Here is a 15,955-nt window from a genome sequence, read left to right on the forward strand (position 1 = left end):
TTATGCTCTACTGTTTATGGTTATAAACCAGGCATGATATGGCTTTGATTCAGTTTGTGTTTCTGAACTTTTGAGCCAAATTTCTAAAACTTGGCATGAGGAGTACACTTGAAATAAACATCACTTACATGTGCAAATCAGGTAATTACTCACATAGCTGCCTACCAATTAGTCACTTATTGATGCAATTAGCTGGATGTACAGCTAATTTGGGGTAAAGAAAATATATGTCAGTTCAAAATGAGGACAGCCTAAAATCTAGCTTAGTGGTTAGTTTCACTTAGAATAAGGAATCCTCAATCTCAAGCAAATATAAGAGTTTGAGCACAATTTTAGGTATTGAGGATACTATATAAAAATATGATCATTTGTTCTGGTTTCACATAGTTGGTATTCCTGGCTCAGATCTTGGAAGGAATTAATGCTTTTAGGAAATGTGGGTCATTTTTATGCTGACTCTTTTATCCCCCAATTTATTTTATTTGTTTGTGTTTGTTTATTATTTCAGCTGTCTTGAGTTATAATTACATATAAAGTTATAAGATATTTAAAGTGTACCTTATGATGATTTGATATACATTGTGAAAGGATTCCCCCTGCCCACTCTCTAGTTAATGAACACATCCATCATTAGATGAATTTTCTTTGTGATATGTGTGACAACATTTAAGTTCTGCTCTCTTAGCAAATTTCAATTATACAATACAGTGTTATCATTATAGTCACCATGTTTTACAGTAGATCCTCAGACCTTTTTTACATTATAGCTGAAAGTTTGTACCCTTGTACCAACATCACCCTGTTTTTCCCACTCCCCAGCCCCTGGCAACCACTTTTATACTCTCTGTTTCTATGAGTTTGACTTGCTTTGTTTTGTTTTAGATTCCACATATAAGTGATGCCATGCAGAATTTATCTTTCTCTGACTTATTTCACTTAGCATAATAGCCTTGAGGTCCATCCATGTTGTCACAAATGTTTCATTTTTTTTTAAGTGGTGGAATAGTATTCCATTGTATATATACCACATCTTCTTTATCCGTTCACTTATAGAAGGACACTTAAGTGTGTCCATATCTTGGCTATTGTTAATAATGCTGCAGTAAACATGGAGTGCAGATAACTCTTCAATGTCCTGTGTTCATTTCCTTTGAATATATACCCAGAAGTGGGATTATTGGATCAACTGTTAGTTCTATTTTTAATTTTTTGAGGAACTTCCATACGGTTTTCCATAATGGCTGTACCAATTTACATTCCTGTCAACAGTGTACAAGGTTCCCTTTTCTCCACATTTTCGCTAACACTAGTTGTCTCTTGTCTTTTTGGTGATAGACATTCTGACAGGTGAGAGGTGATATATCACTGTGATTTTGATTTGCAGGTCCCTGATAATTAGTGATGTTGAGCACCTTTTCATATACCCCATTGGCCATTTGAATGTCTTCTTGGAAAAGGGTCTATTCAGTTCCTGTGTCCATTTTTTAAATAGATTGCTTGGTTTTTTGCTATGAGTTATATGAGTTCTTTATATATTTTGAATATTAACCCATTATCAAATATATGATACACAACTATTTTCTCTCATTCCATAGGTTGTCTTTTCATTTTGCTGATGGTTTTCTTTTCCGTGCAGAAGCTTTTAGTTTGATATAGTCCCACTTGTTCATTTTTGTTTTTGTTGCCCTTGCTTTTGGGGTCGAATCCAAAAGAAATCATTGCCAAGGGTAATGTCAAAGAGCTTACCCCTTATTTTTTCATTTAGAGTTGTATGGTTTCAAGGCTTACATTCAAATTTTTATCTACTTTGAGTTAATTTTTGTGTATGGAGTAAGACTGTGGTCCAGTTTCATTCTTTTGTATGTGGCTGTCCAGTTTTCCCAGCACCATTTATTGAAGAGCCTCTTCTTTCTCCACTGAATATTTGTGACTCCTATGTTGTAAATTAATTGACTGTATATGATTAATTTATTTCTGGACTCTCTATTCTTTTCCTTTGATCCATGTGTCTGTTTTTATGCCAATACCATACTATTTTGATTACTATAGTTTTGTAATATAATTTAAAATCAAGAAGCATGATGACTCCAGCTTTCTTCATCTCTCTCAAGACTGCCTTGGCTATTCAGGGTCTTTTGTGGTTTCATTCAAAGTTTAGGATTTTTTTTTCTATTTCTGTGAGAAAATGCAATTGGAATTTTGAAAAGATTAATTTAAGTTATAGATGGTTTTAGGTAGTATGGACATTTTAATAATATTAGTTCTTCCAATCATGAGCACAGGATATCTTTCCATTTATTTCTGTCTTCTTTGATTTCTTTCATCAGTGTCTTATAGTTTTCAGTGTACAGAACTTTCACCTTCTAGTTTAATTTATTCCTAGGTATTTTATTCTTTTTCACGCAATTATAAATGAATTTTTTTTCTTAATTTATCTTTCTGAAAATTTGTTATTAGTGTATTTAGGCATAACTGATTTTGCTATATTGATTTTGTATCCTATAACTTTACTGAATTTATTAGTTCTAATAGATTTTTTGTGAAGTCTTTAGGGTTTCTCTGTATAATATGTCATCTTCAAATAGAGACAGTTTTACTTCTTCCTTTTTTATTTGGATGCCTTTTATTTCTATTTTGCCTAATTGCCCTGAATAGGAGTTCCATTACTATATTGAATAAGAGTAGTGAGAGTGGGAATCCTTGTGTTGTTCCTGATCTTAGAGGAAAAACTTTCAGCTATTTAACATTGAGTATGATGTTAGTTGTGGACTTAGCATATATGAGCTTTATTATGCTGAAATGCATTCCCTCTATACCCAGTTTATATCTAGCCAAAGCTTTGTCTAGTTTTCTTATCTTTTCAGAAAAAAAACAGCTCTTTGTTTCATTAATCTTTTCTGTTGTCTTTTTAGTCTCTAATTTATTACTGCTCTGATTTTTGTTACATCCTTTCTTCTACTAACTATGGCCTTCATTTGTTCTTCTTTCTCTAGTTCCTTGAGGTGTGAAGTTAGGTTGTTTATTGAGATCTTTCTTTATTCTTAATGTAGGTGTTTATTGCTATGAACTTCCCTCTTAGAGCTGCTTTTCCTGCATACCATAAGATTTTGTATTTTGTATTTTCATTTTCACTTGTCTCAAGATAATTTATTTTTCTTTTGATTTCCTCCTTGACCCATTAGTTTTTCAGTAGGATGCTGTTTATTTCACATATTTGTGAATTTTCCAGTTTTCTTCTTGTAGTTGATTTCCAGTTTCATGCCATTGTAATTAAAAAAGATGCTTGATATTATTTCAGTCTTCTTAAATTTACTAAGACCTGTTTTGTGGCCTAACTTATTATCTATCCTGGAGAATGTTCCATACCCTTGAGAGAAATATGTATCCTACTGCTTTTGGAATGTTCTGTAAATGTCTCCTGAATCCATCTGGTCTAATGTGTCATTTGCATCCAAAGTTTTCTTATTGATTTTCTGTCTGGATGATCTATCCATTGTTGAAAGTGGGGTTTTGAAGTCCCCTGCTAGTATTGTATTGCTGTCTGTTTCTCCCTTCAAGTCTGTTAAATTTTGCTTTACATGTTTAGGTGCTCCTATGTTGGATGCATAAATATTTACAAATGATATATACTTTTGTTGGATTGATCCCTTTATCATTATATAATGACCTTTTTTTCTTATTACAGTCTTTGGCTTAAAGTCTATTTTGTCTGACATGAGTATAGCTACCCCAGCTTTTTTTTGGTTTCCATTTGCATGGAATATCTTTTCTCGTCCATACGCTTTCAGTCTGTGTGTATCCTTGCTTGTGAAGTGAGTCTGTTGAAGGCAGAATATAGTTGGATTTTTTTTTCAGCCATTATATGTCTTTTGATGGGAGAATATTATCCATTTACAAAATAATTATTGCTAGCTATTGACTTACTATTGCCATTTTATTAATTGTTTTTGGCTGTTTTGTATTTTTTTTTGTTTTTTCTTCTTCTCGTGTTCTCTTCCTTTGTGATCTGATCATTTTCTGTAGTGGTATGCTCAGAGTCCTTTCTCTTTATCTTTTGTGTGTCTACCATAGGTTTACTTGAGGTTTACATAAAACATCTTATATTCATAAGTGTATTTTAAGCTGATAATTTAACTTCAAATGCATACTAAATCTCTACATTTTATTTTTCCCACCCCCACATTTTATGCTTTTGATGTCAAATTTACACCTTTTTACCTTGTGCATCCATTAATAAATTATTGTAATTATAGTTATTTTAATACTTTTGTGTTTTAACCTTCATACTAGATTTATAAGTGATTTACCCACTAACATTACAGTGTTAAAGTATTCTGAACTTAATTGTACATTTACCTTTACTAGTGAGATTTAGGCTGTTACATGTTTTTCTGTTACTAATTAGTGTCCTTTTATTTTAGCTTGAAGAATTCCATTTAACATTTCTTGTAAGGTTGGCTTAATGGTGATGAGCTCTTTCAACTTCTACTTGTCTGGAAAATGCTTTATCTTTCCTTCAGTTCTGAAGGACAGCCTTGCTGGGTAGAGTATTCTTGTTTTGAAGCTTTTTCTTTCAGCCTTTTGAATATATCATGCTGCTCTCTTCTGGTCTGCAGTAGTTGAGTGTGTGCCAAGACTCATTTTGATGTGGGTATTTTCATGTTCTCCTGATGTGTAGGAGTCAGTCACTTATTTCTGGATTTCTTTCAGATGGAATTGTTCCATGTATAGCTGTAGATTAGCTGTGTCCATGAGAGGAGGTGAGTTCAGGAGTCTTTTATGTTGCCATCTCGGACCAGAACTGGTACACTTTGCTTTGGTAGTTCTCAGTAGCTCATAGCCAGTTTCCAGCTATGAAGTATGGAAGAAGATGGAACTATGAGTTCTGGCAAGTCCCTGTGACCCCACTGCAGTTTTATTCTGCCTTTTAAGTTTTAAAAAATCTTATAAACTTGTTTCCTTATCTGTACAATGAAGGCTCACAAGGTAATTGTTAAAAAGTAACAAGTAAAATAAAGTATATAGTAATTGAATTTATTACTGTCATTTACTGAACTGCCTACTGAGTACTAGGTACTCCACTAAGTAATTAAGTTGTGTTATCTCATTTTCATTCTCTCTAGAACCCTTTGAAAATACACTGCTTTGTTCCAGTTTTACAAATTAGGATACGGAAGCATACAGTTTACCTAATTTGCCCAAGATCATATAGTGGTAGAAGTCAGATGCTAACTTAAGTTCGTCCAACTCCTGAGCTCAGCATCCTTAACAGATACCCTTTACTGTGTTACCATCTAAAATAAGAACTTGACACTGAACTGCTGACTTTGTTAAGTTAGCTCTTTTCTTTTTCCCTTGGACTAGAATTAGGTCGATCCCAGCTGTTAAGGGAAAGAAACAAGTACAAAGAAACTTATTGAAAATTTTTAAAATTTCAGAGTGTTCTAAGTCAGAATTGGGGCTCCATGGTGGCTAGACATACTTCAGGGTGTTAAAACATTGCCCCAGAGTCATCCTAAGGCAATTCTGCAGGCTCAGTCCCTAACCTACTAAAACTTATTTAGAAAATCAGATTGCCATGTGCTGTTCATTAGATACCAAGTCATAATTTTAATATTTGCAATAACAGTGTCATTAATGGAAAAATATTAACTTAAAGCCATAGATTAAGAAAAATAAAACCATTAATAATTTTTAAAGAACATAGTAAGTGAGCTATATCATTATAATGTATAATTTATAATAAATACATACCATTTACAATGTAAAGTTGGGTTGGCCAAAAAATGCCTTCAGTTTTTAAGTAAAAATAAGAGACACATTTTTCATTTTCACCAAGAACTTTATTGTAAACAACAACGTCTTCACCCTTTTGTTCCACTACCTTCTGCCATTTTTCAGGCAACTTCATAATTCCATCCTCCCCAAACTTTTAATCTTTTTGAGCAAAAAACTGTTCCAGGTGCCTTTTACAGTAGTCTTCCAAGGAATTGAAATTTTTTCCATTAAGAGAATTTTGTAAAGACCAAAATAAATGGAAATCCAAAGGTGCGATGTCTGGTAAATATGGCAGATGAATTTCCCAGCCAAGCTGTAACAGTTTTTGCCTGGTCATTAAAGAAACATGTGGTCTTGTGGTATCCTGATGGAAGATTATATATTTTCTGTTGACTAATTCTGGACGCTTTTCATTGAGTGCTGCTTTCAGTTGGTCTAATTGGGAGCAGTACTTGTTGGGGTTAATTGTTTGGTTTTCCAGGAGGAGCTCATAATAGAGGACTCCCTTCCAATCCCACCATATACACAACATCACCTTCTTCGGATGAAGACCAGCCTTTGGTGTGCTTGGTGGTGGTTCATCTTGCTTGCCCCACACTCTCTTCCATTCCACATTATTGTACAGTATCCACTTTTCATTGCCCGTCACAATTTGTTTTAAAAACAGAACCTTTTCATTACGTCTAAGTAGAGAGTCGCATGCAGAAATATGGTCAAGAAGGTTTTTTTTGCTTAACTTATGTGGAACCCAAACATCAAAGTGATTCACATAGCCAAGCTGGTGCAAATGATTTGCAAAGCTTGATTTGGATATTTTGACTATGTCAGCTATCTCACACGTGGTAGAACGTTGATTGTTCTCAATTAATGTCTCGATTTGATGGCTATCAACTTCAACTGGTCTACCTGACAGTGGAGCATCGTCCAGAGAGAAGTCTCCAGCACGAAACTTTGCAAACCACTTTTGACACATTCAATCAGTCACAGCACCTTCCCCATACACAGCACAGATCTTTTTTTGCGTTTCGGTTGCGTTTTTATCTTTCAAAATAGTAAAGCATCATATGCTGAAAATGTTGCTTTTTTCCTTCCATCTTCAATATTAAAATGGCTACACAAAAATTCATCAATTTTGATAAGTCTTTTTTTAAATGCACGCTGATACTACAGCTGTCACATACAATCTAAGAAAATTGTTTTGAATGAAGTTAAAGACAACTAAGTGCTACTAGAGCCATCTTACGGAAAAAAAAAAAAAAAAAAAAATGAACCTTTGGCCAACCCAATATTTGAAGCTTCTTGGTGTAAGAGGAGAGAGGTTCCAAATAATGACTGTGAATAAAGAGACATAACCACAGTTTCAGGGGAAATTAAGCAATAAAGTTACTTTGACCCTAAATGTGTTTCTAATTTTTAAGGTACCGTGTTTGATCCTACTATGAAACATTTGCTGAAACATTGGACTGAACTCATTTTATTATATTAAATATTCTACATTGATCTATAGATTTGATGGTATCTAGAAAATATTCTATGAATTTAAATTTCCAATTCTGTTCAGTGGAATATATGAATATAATAATTAAAATAATGAAATCTTAGTATTTTATGCACTAAAGCAGATTATTAAAAGAGAAAAATGTTGAAGTAGCATTTATCACAGACTCACTCTTTGACTGTAGGAGAGAAAGTTCAGTGGGTTTGCAATGTATCTAGTGTTAATGGTGTAGAAAATGAAAAATACCTATGAAAATGTTCAAGTTGCTGAATATTGTAGGGTGAAAATAATTTGAAATTGGATTTGTTTAAGGTCCATATATCAGTTTTTTTGTTTTCCCTTCTGGTTGGAAACTCAAATTAAAACCAGTTTAGATTCATAACATTTTAGATATTTTGGGGAATAAAGTTAACTGATCACCTTCCCCCTCTACTGATTTTAAATTAGGAAACTGAAGCTTAGAAAGAGAAAATAGAATAATAGAGTGTTAAAGGAGAAGAGACCTTGGAAACCACCTAATCCAACCTTCTTTTTGTGATTCAGAGAAATTGAAAAATTTCCCAGGAACACAGGGATAATTACTACCAGAGCCAGTTCTTTCCACTGGCCACCTTCTTTCTACTATCTACTATTTTTATGAAAGTTAAGGTTAAACATCATTATTCACTCACCTGCTGGATCCTAAGTAGAATTACAAATGGTGATTTTTGTGATCATATATGCCATAGTTCATGATCTTTTGTTTCAATCCACAGTTTTAATCTAGGCAACTTTTATGTACCATATATGCAATTTCCTTTCCTGCGACTTAGAAATTGAAAGCAAACAAAACATATATCACACTGCTGTTAGAAGGTTAAGGTTGACAGTTCTTAAGAATTAATTTATAGAAATTTTGATCATTAATAAAATTAGTCACCAGTAACTTGGGGTTAGATGAGCGTAAGGACATGTACTCTGGCAGTAGTGGGGGTGGGCGTGGAGAGGAGGGGAGAGATGAGATGAATGATTAAACAGATAGAAGTAGAAGTGGTAGTTTTCTTACGCTGTGAGTCTTATAGGAACAATCAGAGGAAACTTATTTGAATGTTGAAAGATAATCTGAAGCAAATGGGACTGAAATTTGTTATGGAGGACTTGGAAATTATACATGTACAAATTACTTTCTACCTGTCTTTGTTTCTTTTCTATTTCTGTGACAGCATGAAAATAATACAAAGAGGCATTAAGTGGCCAGAAAAATAAAAGCCAACCAAGTGATTGAATTTGGACTGAATAACACACACACACACACACACACACACACACACACACACACACACACACCACACACAGAGCTTGGCTATGGACAAATTTAGTGTTGGAATTTTTGTGAAATATTTGAACTTATACTGTCATCTAAAGAACAAGTTTCATGACCAGAATGGAGAGAGAGAGAGAGAGAGAGAGAAGGAAGGAAGGAAGGAAGGAAGGAAGGAAGGAAGGAAGGAAGGAAGGAAGGAAGGAAAAGAGAGAGAGGGAGGGAGGAAGGGAGGGAGGGAGGGGAAATGGGAGGGAGGGAGGGAAGGAAAGAAGGATGGGAGGAAGGAAGGAAGGGAGGAAAGGAGGAAGGAAGGAAGGTAGGAAGGAAGGGAGGGAGGGAGAGGAGGGAGGAAGGGGGGGAAGGAGGAAGTTTTTCTTCCTATTACACTCCCCCTCCCTCAGTGTTCTCACTTCCCTGCACTTGGCCTTATATTGAAAGTTGGGCAGCCTGTAGTTTTGAAATTTTTCAGAAACTTGTCATTTTCATTATAGGAGCTGGGGTAGGCCGGGGGGGGGGGGTGGGGCGGATAGGAGTGAATGCCAGTAATATTTGTGCCGTTTTTAGGTTAATTGACAACAGTGTTGTTCAGGTCAAGATCTTTAAGGGTGAATCCTTATTTATTTTTGAAAGCAGGATTTAAGGCAGTTTTGCAGATGACATAGATTTTAATATAATTTAGTAAAATGCCATTTGTTGGCAAAAGGATAACATGAGAAATTGCTTGTATTATTTTCTATGACTTAAGTTTTCACACCATACAATACCTGCCTGCCGAAATGAATATGATATCCTCACCTAACAGTGTGTCAGTGAAAGAAGTAATCAGAGTAGAAAGAGAACCCCCCCGCTGCTACTGTGCACCAAACTCTATGAGCCCATTATAGCTGCCAGTTTGAATGATACTCATACACAAGACCCTAGGGAAAAGCAACATCACTTCCCCTGCTGGGTCTACTACAGTATCATTTCAGATAAATACCCCGCACAACAGTTTTAATCGTTTTTTTTTTAAATTAATTAATTTATTTATTTTTGGCTGTGTTGGGTCTTCATTTCTGTGCGAGGGCTTTCTCTAGTTGTGGCGAGCGGGGGCCACTCTTCATCGCGGTGCGCGGACCTCTCACTATTGCGGCCTCTCTCGTTGTGGAGCACAGGCTCCAGACGTGCAGGCTCAGCAGTTGTGGCTCACGGGCCCAGTTGCTCCACGGCATGTGGGATCTTCCCAGACCAGGGCTCGAACCCGTGTCCCCTGCATTGGCAGGCAGACTGTCAGCCACTGCGCGACCAGGGAAGCCCCGCACAACAGTTTTAAAGGTTTGGACATTTTGTCCTCAAATTATTGTACTATCTGTGTTATTTCAGAGGCAGCTTGTAAGGAAAGAGACTTCTGCTTTGCCTGGGTAATGCCTCTTTATACACCCTCTTCTTTCTTGTCCTATTTGGTTGTCATTATGCAATGTTTACGTTCAGGTTTGATATCACATTAACTTCTTGGGTCAGTTTTGCCTTCTAGAATTTGGTCACTATCCATTCCTTAGATATGGCTTTTGGACCATGATGCTTGGAATTTTGAGGTGGCCATTTTGAAGCCATCATTTTAATGTGTACTCACAGCTCCTGGTATTGTTGATTTTCACTGAAATTCTTGAGGGCCATTGCTTTCTTCAGTTTATCTCTGAGGCTCTTCTGAGGTGAGAGTTAGAAATGAAATAAAGGTAAGGGATGGTTGACTGTGTCTGGTGTGCATATTATATGTCAGTAAGCAAAGCTATGAACTTGTTTCTTTATTTCAGGCGACATCAAAGGGCAGCCTCCTCACAAAAGCCTTAACAAGTGCCTATGCCAGTTAGGCCGCCATCATGGCTTCTTACATTATTATGATTTCTTTCTAGCAGCCTCATTATTTAAACATTAGCTGAATCTTCTTACCGACTCTAGATTTAGAGCACTCCTTTTATTTAACAAATGCTTATTGAGTGTCTACTTTGGAACAGGCACTGTTCTATCTACTTGACATAGATAAGGGAACAAAATGGACAAAACATCTGCCCCTGGGAGCTTACCTTCTATCATGGATTAGAGAACATGAAGTACTATATGAAGGACATGAAGTACTACAGAGCAGGCTGAAATTACCCCACTATGTGTGGGCCTTAGACAGAGCCTGCATATACAGCTGTGCATTTTGTGTACTACATAACTCCTGGGAGTCCTACTCACTTAATTGTCATGTGAACAGTGCTCCCTGGAATTGTGCAGTGTGCAAACTGTGCATCCTGGGGTGGCAGCCCTAAGTGCTCGGCCAGGTGCAGGTACAGGCAACAGCTTTTTGTCCAGTCCCACGTGGTCTCTTGAGAGTGGATAGGCCTGAATTTTCTGCAGGAGTGGGTTTCAGGCTTGGTGAAAATAAACACAAATGAGCATTTCAATGGGTACAACTTACAGAAGTTAGAATTCACTGCAGTTCAACAGAAAGAACTGATTTAATAGCAAATGATATTCAGAAGACATCAAACTTTTCAAATCTCCCTGAACCCTGGTGAGATACATGGTCAAGTTGTTGTCAAGGCTAATTTTTCTGTCTAGTGTGAGATCTTTCTAGTTACCCTCTTCTAGTTACCAACTGCTTTTTCCACCAAACGTTATCTCTTTAAACTTCAGCATAATTACCTTAAATTCCCAAAACTGCCTTTTACAGGCCACTTCACCAGGATCTAACACTCAAGTTCGGAGTAGGTTTTCTCATTGCCCGTCAAGCACCATCATGCTATCTTGCCCCAAATGTTTATGATGGGCTCCTGCCCAACCACTGTCCTCCACTGTTACGATGCTTAGTGGGAGACCCTGCCCTGGCTTACACATGCCAGAAGGGCTGAGCCTGGCTGCCTTGGTCCAGTCTTACCCTGCCAAGTGATAGTTCCTGACATTGGGACATGTTTACATCAGTGTCCAGGGGTTGACTTTCTCTTTGGACTTTTATTTTCTATTTACACTATCCTCCAAAAATAGATTATCAGGAATATCTAAGCTCAGTTGGAATAATTCCCTTATTCTCGTTTATATTTTTGTTTTCCTGTGAAGTTCCTGATGTAGAGCTGAGTGAATGAACAAGGAGTGCACTGGCAGAGAAGTGCAAAGCTTTTGGCTCTGATCAAATTGAAAAGTTCGTGGTTGCCATCTGGGCCAGCAAATAAAGTTGCTGCCAATAGAACAGAAATGTAGAAGTAAAGAGACCGGTTACAAACAATCACCTTAATTTCAGTCTGGGATATTTTGATATAGGTTATGTAACAGTCCTGGGAGAAGCAAGTCACCTCAACAAGTTGTTGGATGTGAAGAAAAGAAAAGTCTCAGAGTACACAGAAAACCTTTCTGGCAAGTTCCTATTTATTTACTTTAGTTTTAGCAATTTCATTTTGGTTTCTTTGAGTCAGCAGATGATAAACTGGTTTGGAGAGGCAGTGTTTTGTCTGTCAGTACATTTAGTGAGGAAATCATGAATTCTTCTGTAAGTAAGCATAATTAGATAATATAATAGGTAAATAATAATGACTTTAGTTGGGAGGTAGTATGACTTAGTGGTTAAGAAAGTAAACTTTTGAGTGAGATAGAACTAGTTTTATGTTTTAGCTCTGAGAGTTACTGATGATGACCTTGGGCATGTAACATTAACTCTGAGCTCAGTCTCTTCATGTATAAAGTGGAGATTATAACACCTAACATAGGGATGTTGTTATGTGGAATAAGTCAGATAATGTAAGGTACATTCTCCTGTGCTTGACTCAAAATGCAGTACTTAATCAATTGTTGATATTACCATTATTTAATTATTTGGAAATATATTTAGTAGGCTTTAAAATAAATAATCCTATTTTTCCTCAGAAAAAATTAGGAAGATTAGTACATTTTTTTGTCTAAACATGAGTAGATTATAGAATATGGTTAAAAGCTTGAAAAATTTGCTGATCAATCTGTAAAAACTTGTTTTTCTTGTGGTGGAAAAAGTTATTTAATAGTTCTGTCAGTTATTACATTATGCTTATGTCAAAAATCATTCATTTGATTAAAGTTTTTGCTTTATTATTACACTTTAAAATTATAATTATACTTTTAAAATTCTTTAGTTTTTACACCCGCATTTTCATTTTTAATTTTGCTGATATATTTTCGTGAAAAATCCTTTATATTTGCAATTTAATGCTACCATATTTTAATAAATTAGTATGGTATACCTTTAATTTCATTAATCTATCCCTACGGATGTTTTAAAAAAACTTGGGGTTGAATAATTCAAATGGATTTATTTTTATGTTTATTTTTAAATAAAAGCAACCAAAGGTATGAGATAAAATCTAACCACTATTTGGCTCCTTAAACAAGTTATTAAATGATAGTGTTTTAATTTCCATTTTTTTCTAAATATTTTATATTATTTTCTTATCGGCCTTTGTTTCCATGGATTTATTATTATCATTAATATTTATTTAAATGTATTATTAAATTGTATTTGTATTATACTGCTTTCAGAAAATGTAGCCATAACATTGTTCATATTTTTTTTCATCTACTTGGTGTGATAAAGGCTAAATCTTAGAAGTGTTTTAACATATTGGTGAAAGAATTTCCTCTCTTCGTTGTTTGAATGAAGTCATGTATTAGTCAGGGTTCTCCAGAGAAACAGAACCAATATATATAGAAAGATATACAGAAAGAGATTTATTATGAGGAATTCTCTCGTACAATTATGAAAACTGAGAAGTCCCACAGTCTAACATCTGTAAGCTGGAGGCCTGGTAAAGCGGGTGGTGTAGTTCCAGTCCCAACCTGATGTCTTACGAGCCAGAGGAGCCAATGATGCAAGTCCTAGTCTGAGTCTGATGGCCCTAAAACCAAGAGGCCAGTGGCCTAAGTCCTGGCTCAAGTCCAAAGACCAAAGAACCAGGACATTGAGGAACAAGGTCAGAAGATCAGTGTTCCAGCTTAAGCAGAGAGAGAATTCATTTTTACTCCACCTTTTTGTTCTATTTCGGTTTTCAGCAATTTGGATGATGCTCACCCACATCTACAATTCAATTGTTAATCTCTTCCAGAACTGCTTTTACAAACACACCCACAAATAATGTTTTATCAGCTGTCTGGGAATCTCTTAGCCCAGGCACGTTGACACATAATATTAAGAATCACAGACCATGAGTCCAATTACATATGTAAGCTATATATATATATAAGCTAACAAACTATGTATTTAAGTATATTTTTGGTATATCTATTAATCTATTTTCTTTAATATACCGAATATTTAAAAGTGGGACCAAAGGTGGCATATTAGAATACTTCAAATTATTTTATCATGCTATTATACCTTTCATTTTACATTTTATAATATGATTCATACTGGGCCATGAAGACGCAGCAAAGTAAAGGACAGAAAATGCAGTTTGGACTTTCCTACATCCTCAGTTTTCTCTACCAACATATTTTTTTCCTGCTAAGGGAACCATCATTTTATCCTTTTGAGAACAAGTGTAATTTTCCTCTGCTTTTTTATATTTTAAAAATTTTATTTTCTCTCCTTGAAAAATTATTTAAAATAATTGTCTGTTGTCTCTTACTATTGAAATAAAAAATCTTTCGCTTTTCCAGTGACCAAATTTAGAGATACAGACGCCTTCACATTTTTTTCCATAAGACAGACATTATCTATACTATTCTATAAATGTTACAATAAAAACTATTAGATTCCCATCTTTAGAAACTGTATGTCAATGATAACATTTTCTGTGAATTCATATTTAGAACAGGAAGTAATCTATTCTGTCATATCTATCTGCACACTCATTAAGCAAAATCACAATTTATACACAAAAACACACACACGTGTGTGTATGAACTGAACTGTGCAAATAATACACAAATTACAAATAATAGCTTGCCTCTGTGGACTTTTATCACTGTGAGTTCAAACAAGGAAATAGAAACTTGATATTAGATTTTATGTATGCCCACAGTGCCTGCCAATTTGGAATATGATCCACTATGTGACAAAAGAGTGATGTATAATCACTGTTTGATCAGAATCAACAAATATTAAAATGTTAAGTTGGGGCAGGGAACAGCACTGCATTAGAGGTCTCAGACCTGGAAACAAATTCTATGGGAACTTGGGGGATTCTGTTACTTCTCATCTGTGACTAGTAGGGTTAGAAATATTACAGATTAATGGATTTCATCTATCAGTGAAAAAGCAATTCAAAATAATAGGTAATAATTTACTAGGTTATTTATATTAAGGAATACATAAGAGATATTAGGAAGTAAATTTTTTTTTGAATATTTGAATTGTATTTTATTTATTCTTTTATACAACAGGTTCTTATTAGTCATCAACTTTATACACATAAGTGTATACATGTCAATCCCAATCGCCCAATTCATCACACCACCATCCCGCCCCCCGCTGCTTTCCCCCCTTGGTGTCCGTACGTTTGTTCTCTACATCTGTGTCTCAATTTCTGCCCTGCAAACCAGTTCATCTGTACCATTCTTCTAGGTTCCACATAGATGCATTAATATACGATATTTTTCTCTTTCTGACTTACTTCACTCTGTATGACAATCTCTAGATCCATCCAGGTCTCAACAAATGACTCAATTTCATTCCTTTTTATGGCTGAGTAATATTCCGTTGTATATATGTACCACTTCTTCTTTATTCATTCGTCTGTCGATGGGCATTTAGGTTGCTTCCATGACCTGGCTATTGTAAATAATGCTGCATTGAACACTGGGGTGCATGTGTCTTTTTGAATTATGGTTATCTCTGGGTATATGCCCAGTAGTGGGATTGCTGGGTCATATGGTAATTCTATTTTTAGTTTTTAAAGGAACCTCCATACTGTTCTCCATAGTGGCTTTATCAACTTACATTCCCACCAACAGTGCAAGAGGGTTCTCTTTTCTCCACACCCTCTCCAGCATTTGTTGTTTGTAGATTTTCTGATGATGCCCATTCTAACTGGTGTGAGGTGATACCTCATTGTAGTTTTGATTTGCATTTCTCTAATAATTAGTGATGTTGAGCAGCTTTTCATGTACTTCTTGTCTATCTGATGTCTTCTGTGGAGAAATGTCTATTTAGGTCTTCTGCCCATTTTTGGATTGGGTTGTTTGTTTTTTGATATTGAGCTGCATGAGCTGCTTGTAATTTTGTAGATTAATCCTTTGTCAGTTGCTTCATTTGCAAATATTTTCTCCCATTCTGAGGGTTGTCTTTTCGTCTTGTTTATGGTTTCCTTTGCTGTGAAAAAGCTTTGAAGTTTCATTAGGTCCCATTTGTTTATTTTTGTTTTTATTTCCATTACTCTAGGAGGTGGATC

General features: G+C 35.4%; 1 protein-coding gene across 4 annotated transcripts in view; it reads left to right on the forward strand.

Annotated features, from left to right (window-relative positions):
• Window positions 1-15,955, forward strand: part of NAALADL2 (N-acetylated alpha-linked acidic dipeptidase like 2) — a 1,434,969-nt gene that overhangs the window by 265,142 nt on the left and 1,153,872 nt on the right. Inside the window, exon 4 of one of the 4 annotated variants that reach the window (XM_082458958.1) lies at window positions 11,862-11,954. The exons of 2 other annotated variants lie outside the window; for them this stretch is intronic. The gene's annotated coding sequence lies outside the window, so the exon portion shown is untranslated. Of the gene's footprint in view, window positions 1-11,795; window positions 11,955-15,955 lie in introns of those variants that run through there. One more of the 4 variants, XM_082458960.1, reaches the window with a different exon arrangement.

Source organism: Balaenoptera physalus, assembly GCF_965194825.1.
Source record: "Balaenoptera physalus genome assembly, chromosome: 4".
Taxonomy (NCBI): domain Eukaryota; kingdom Metazoa; phylum Chordata; class Mammalia; order Artiodactyla; family Balaenopteridae; genus Balaenoptera; species Balaenoptera physalus.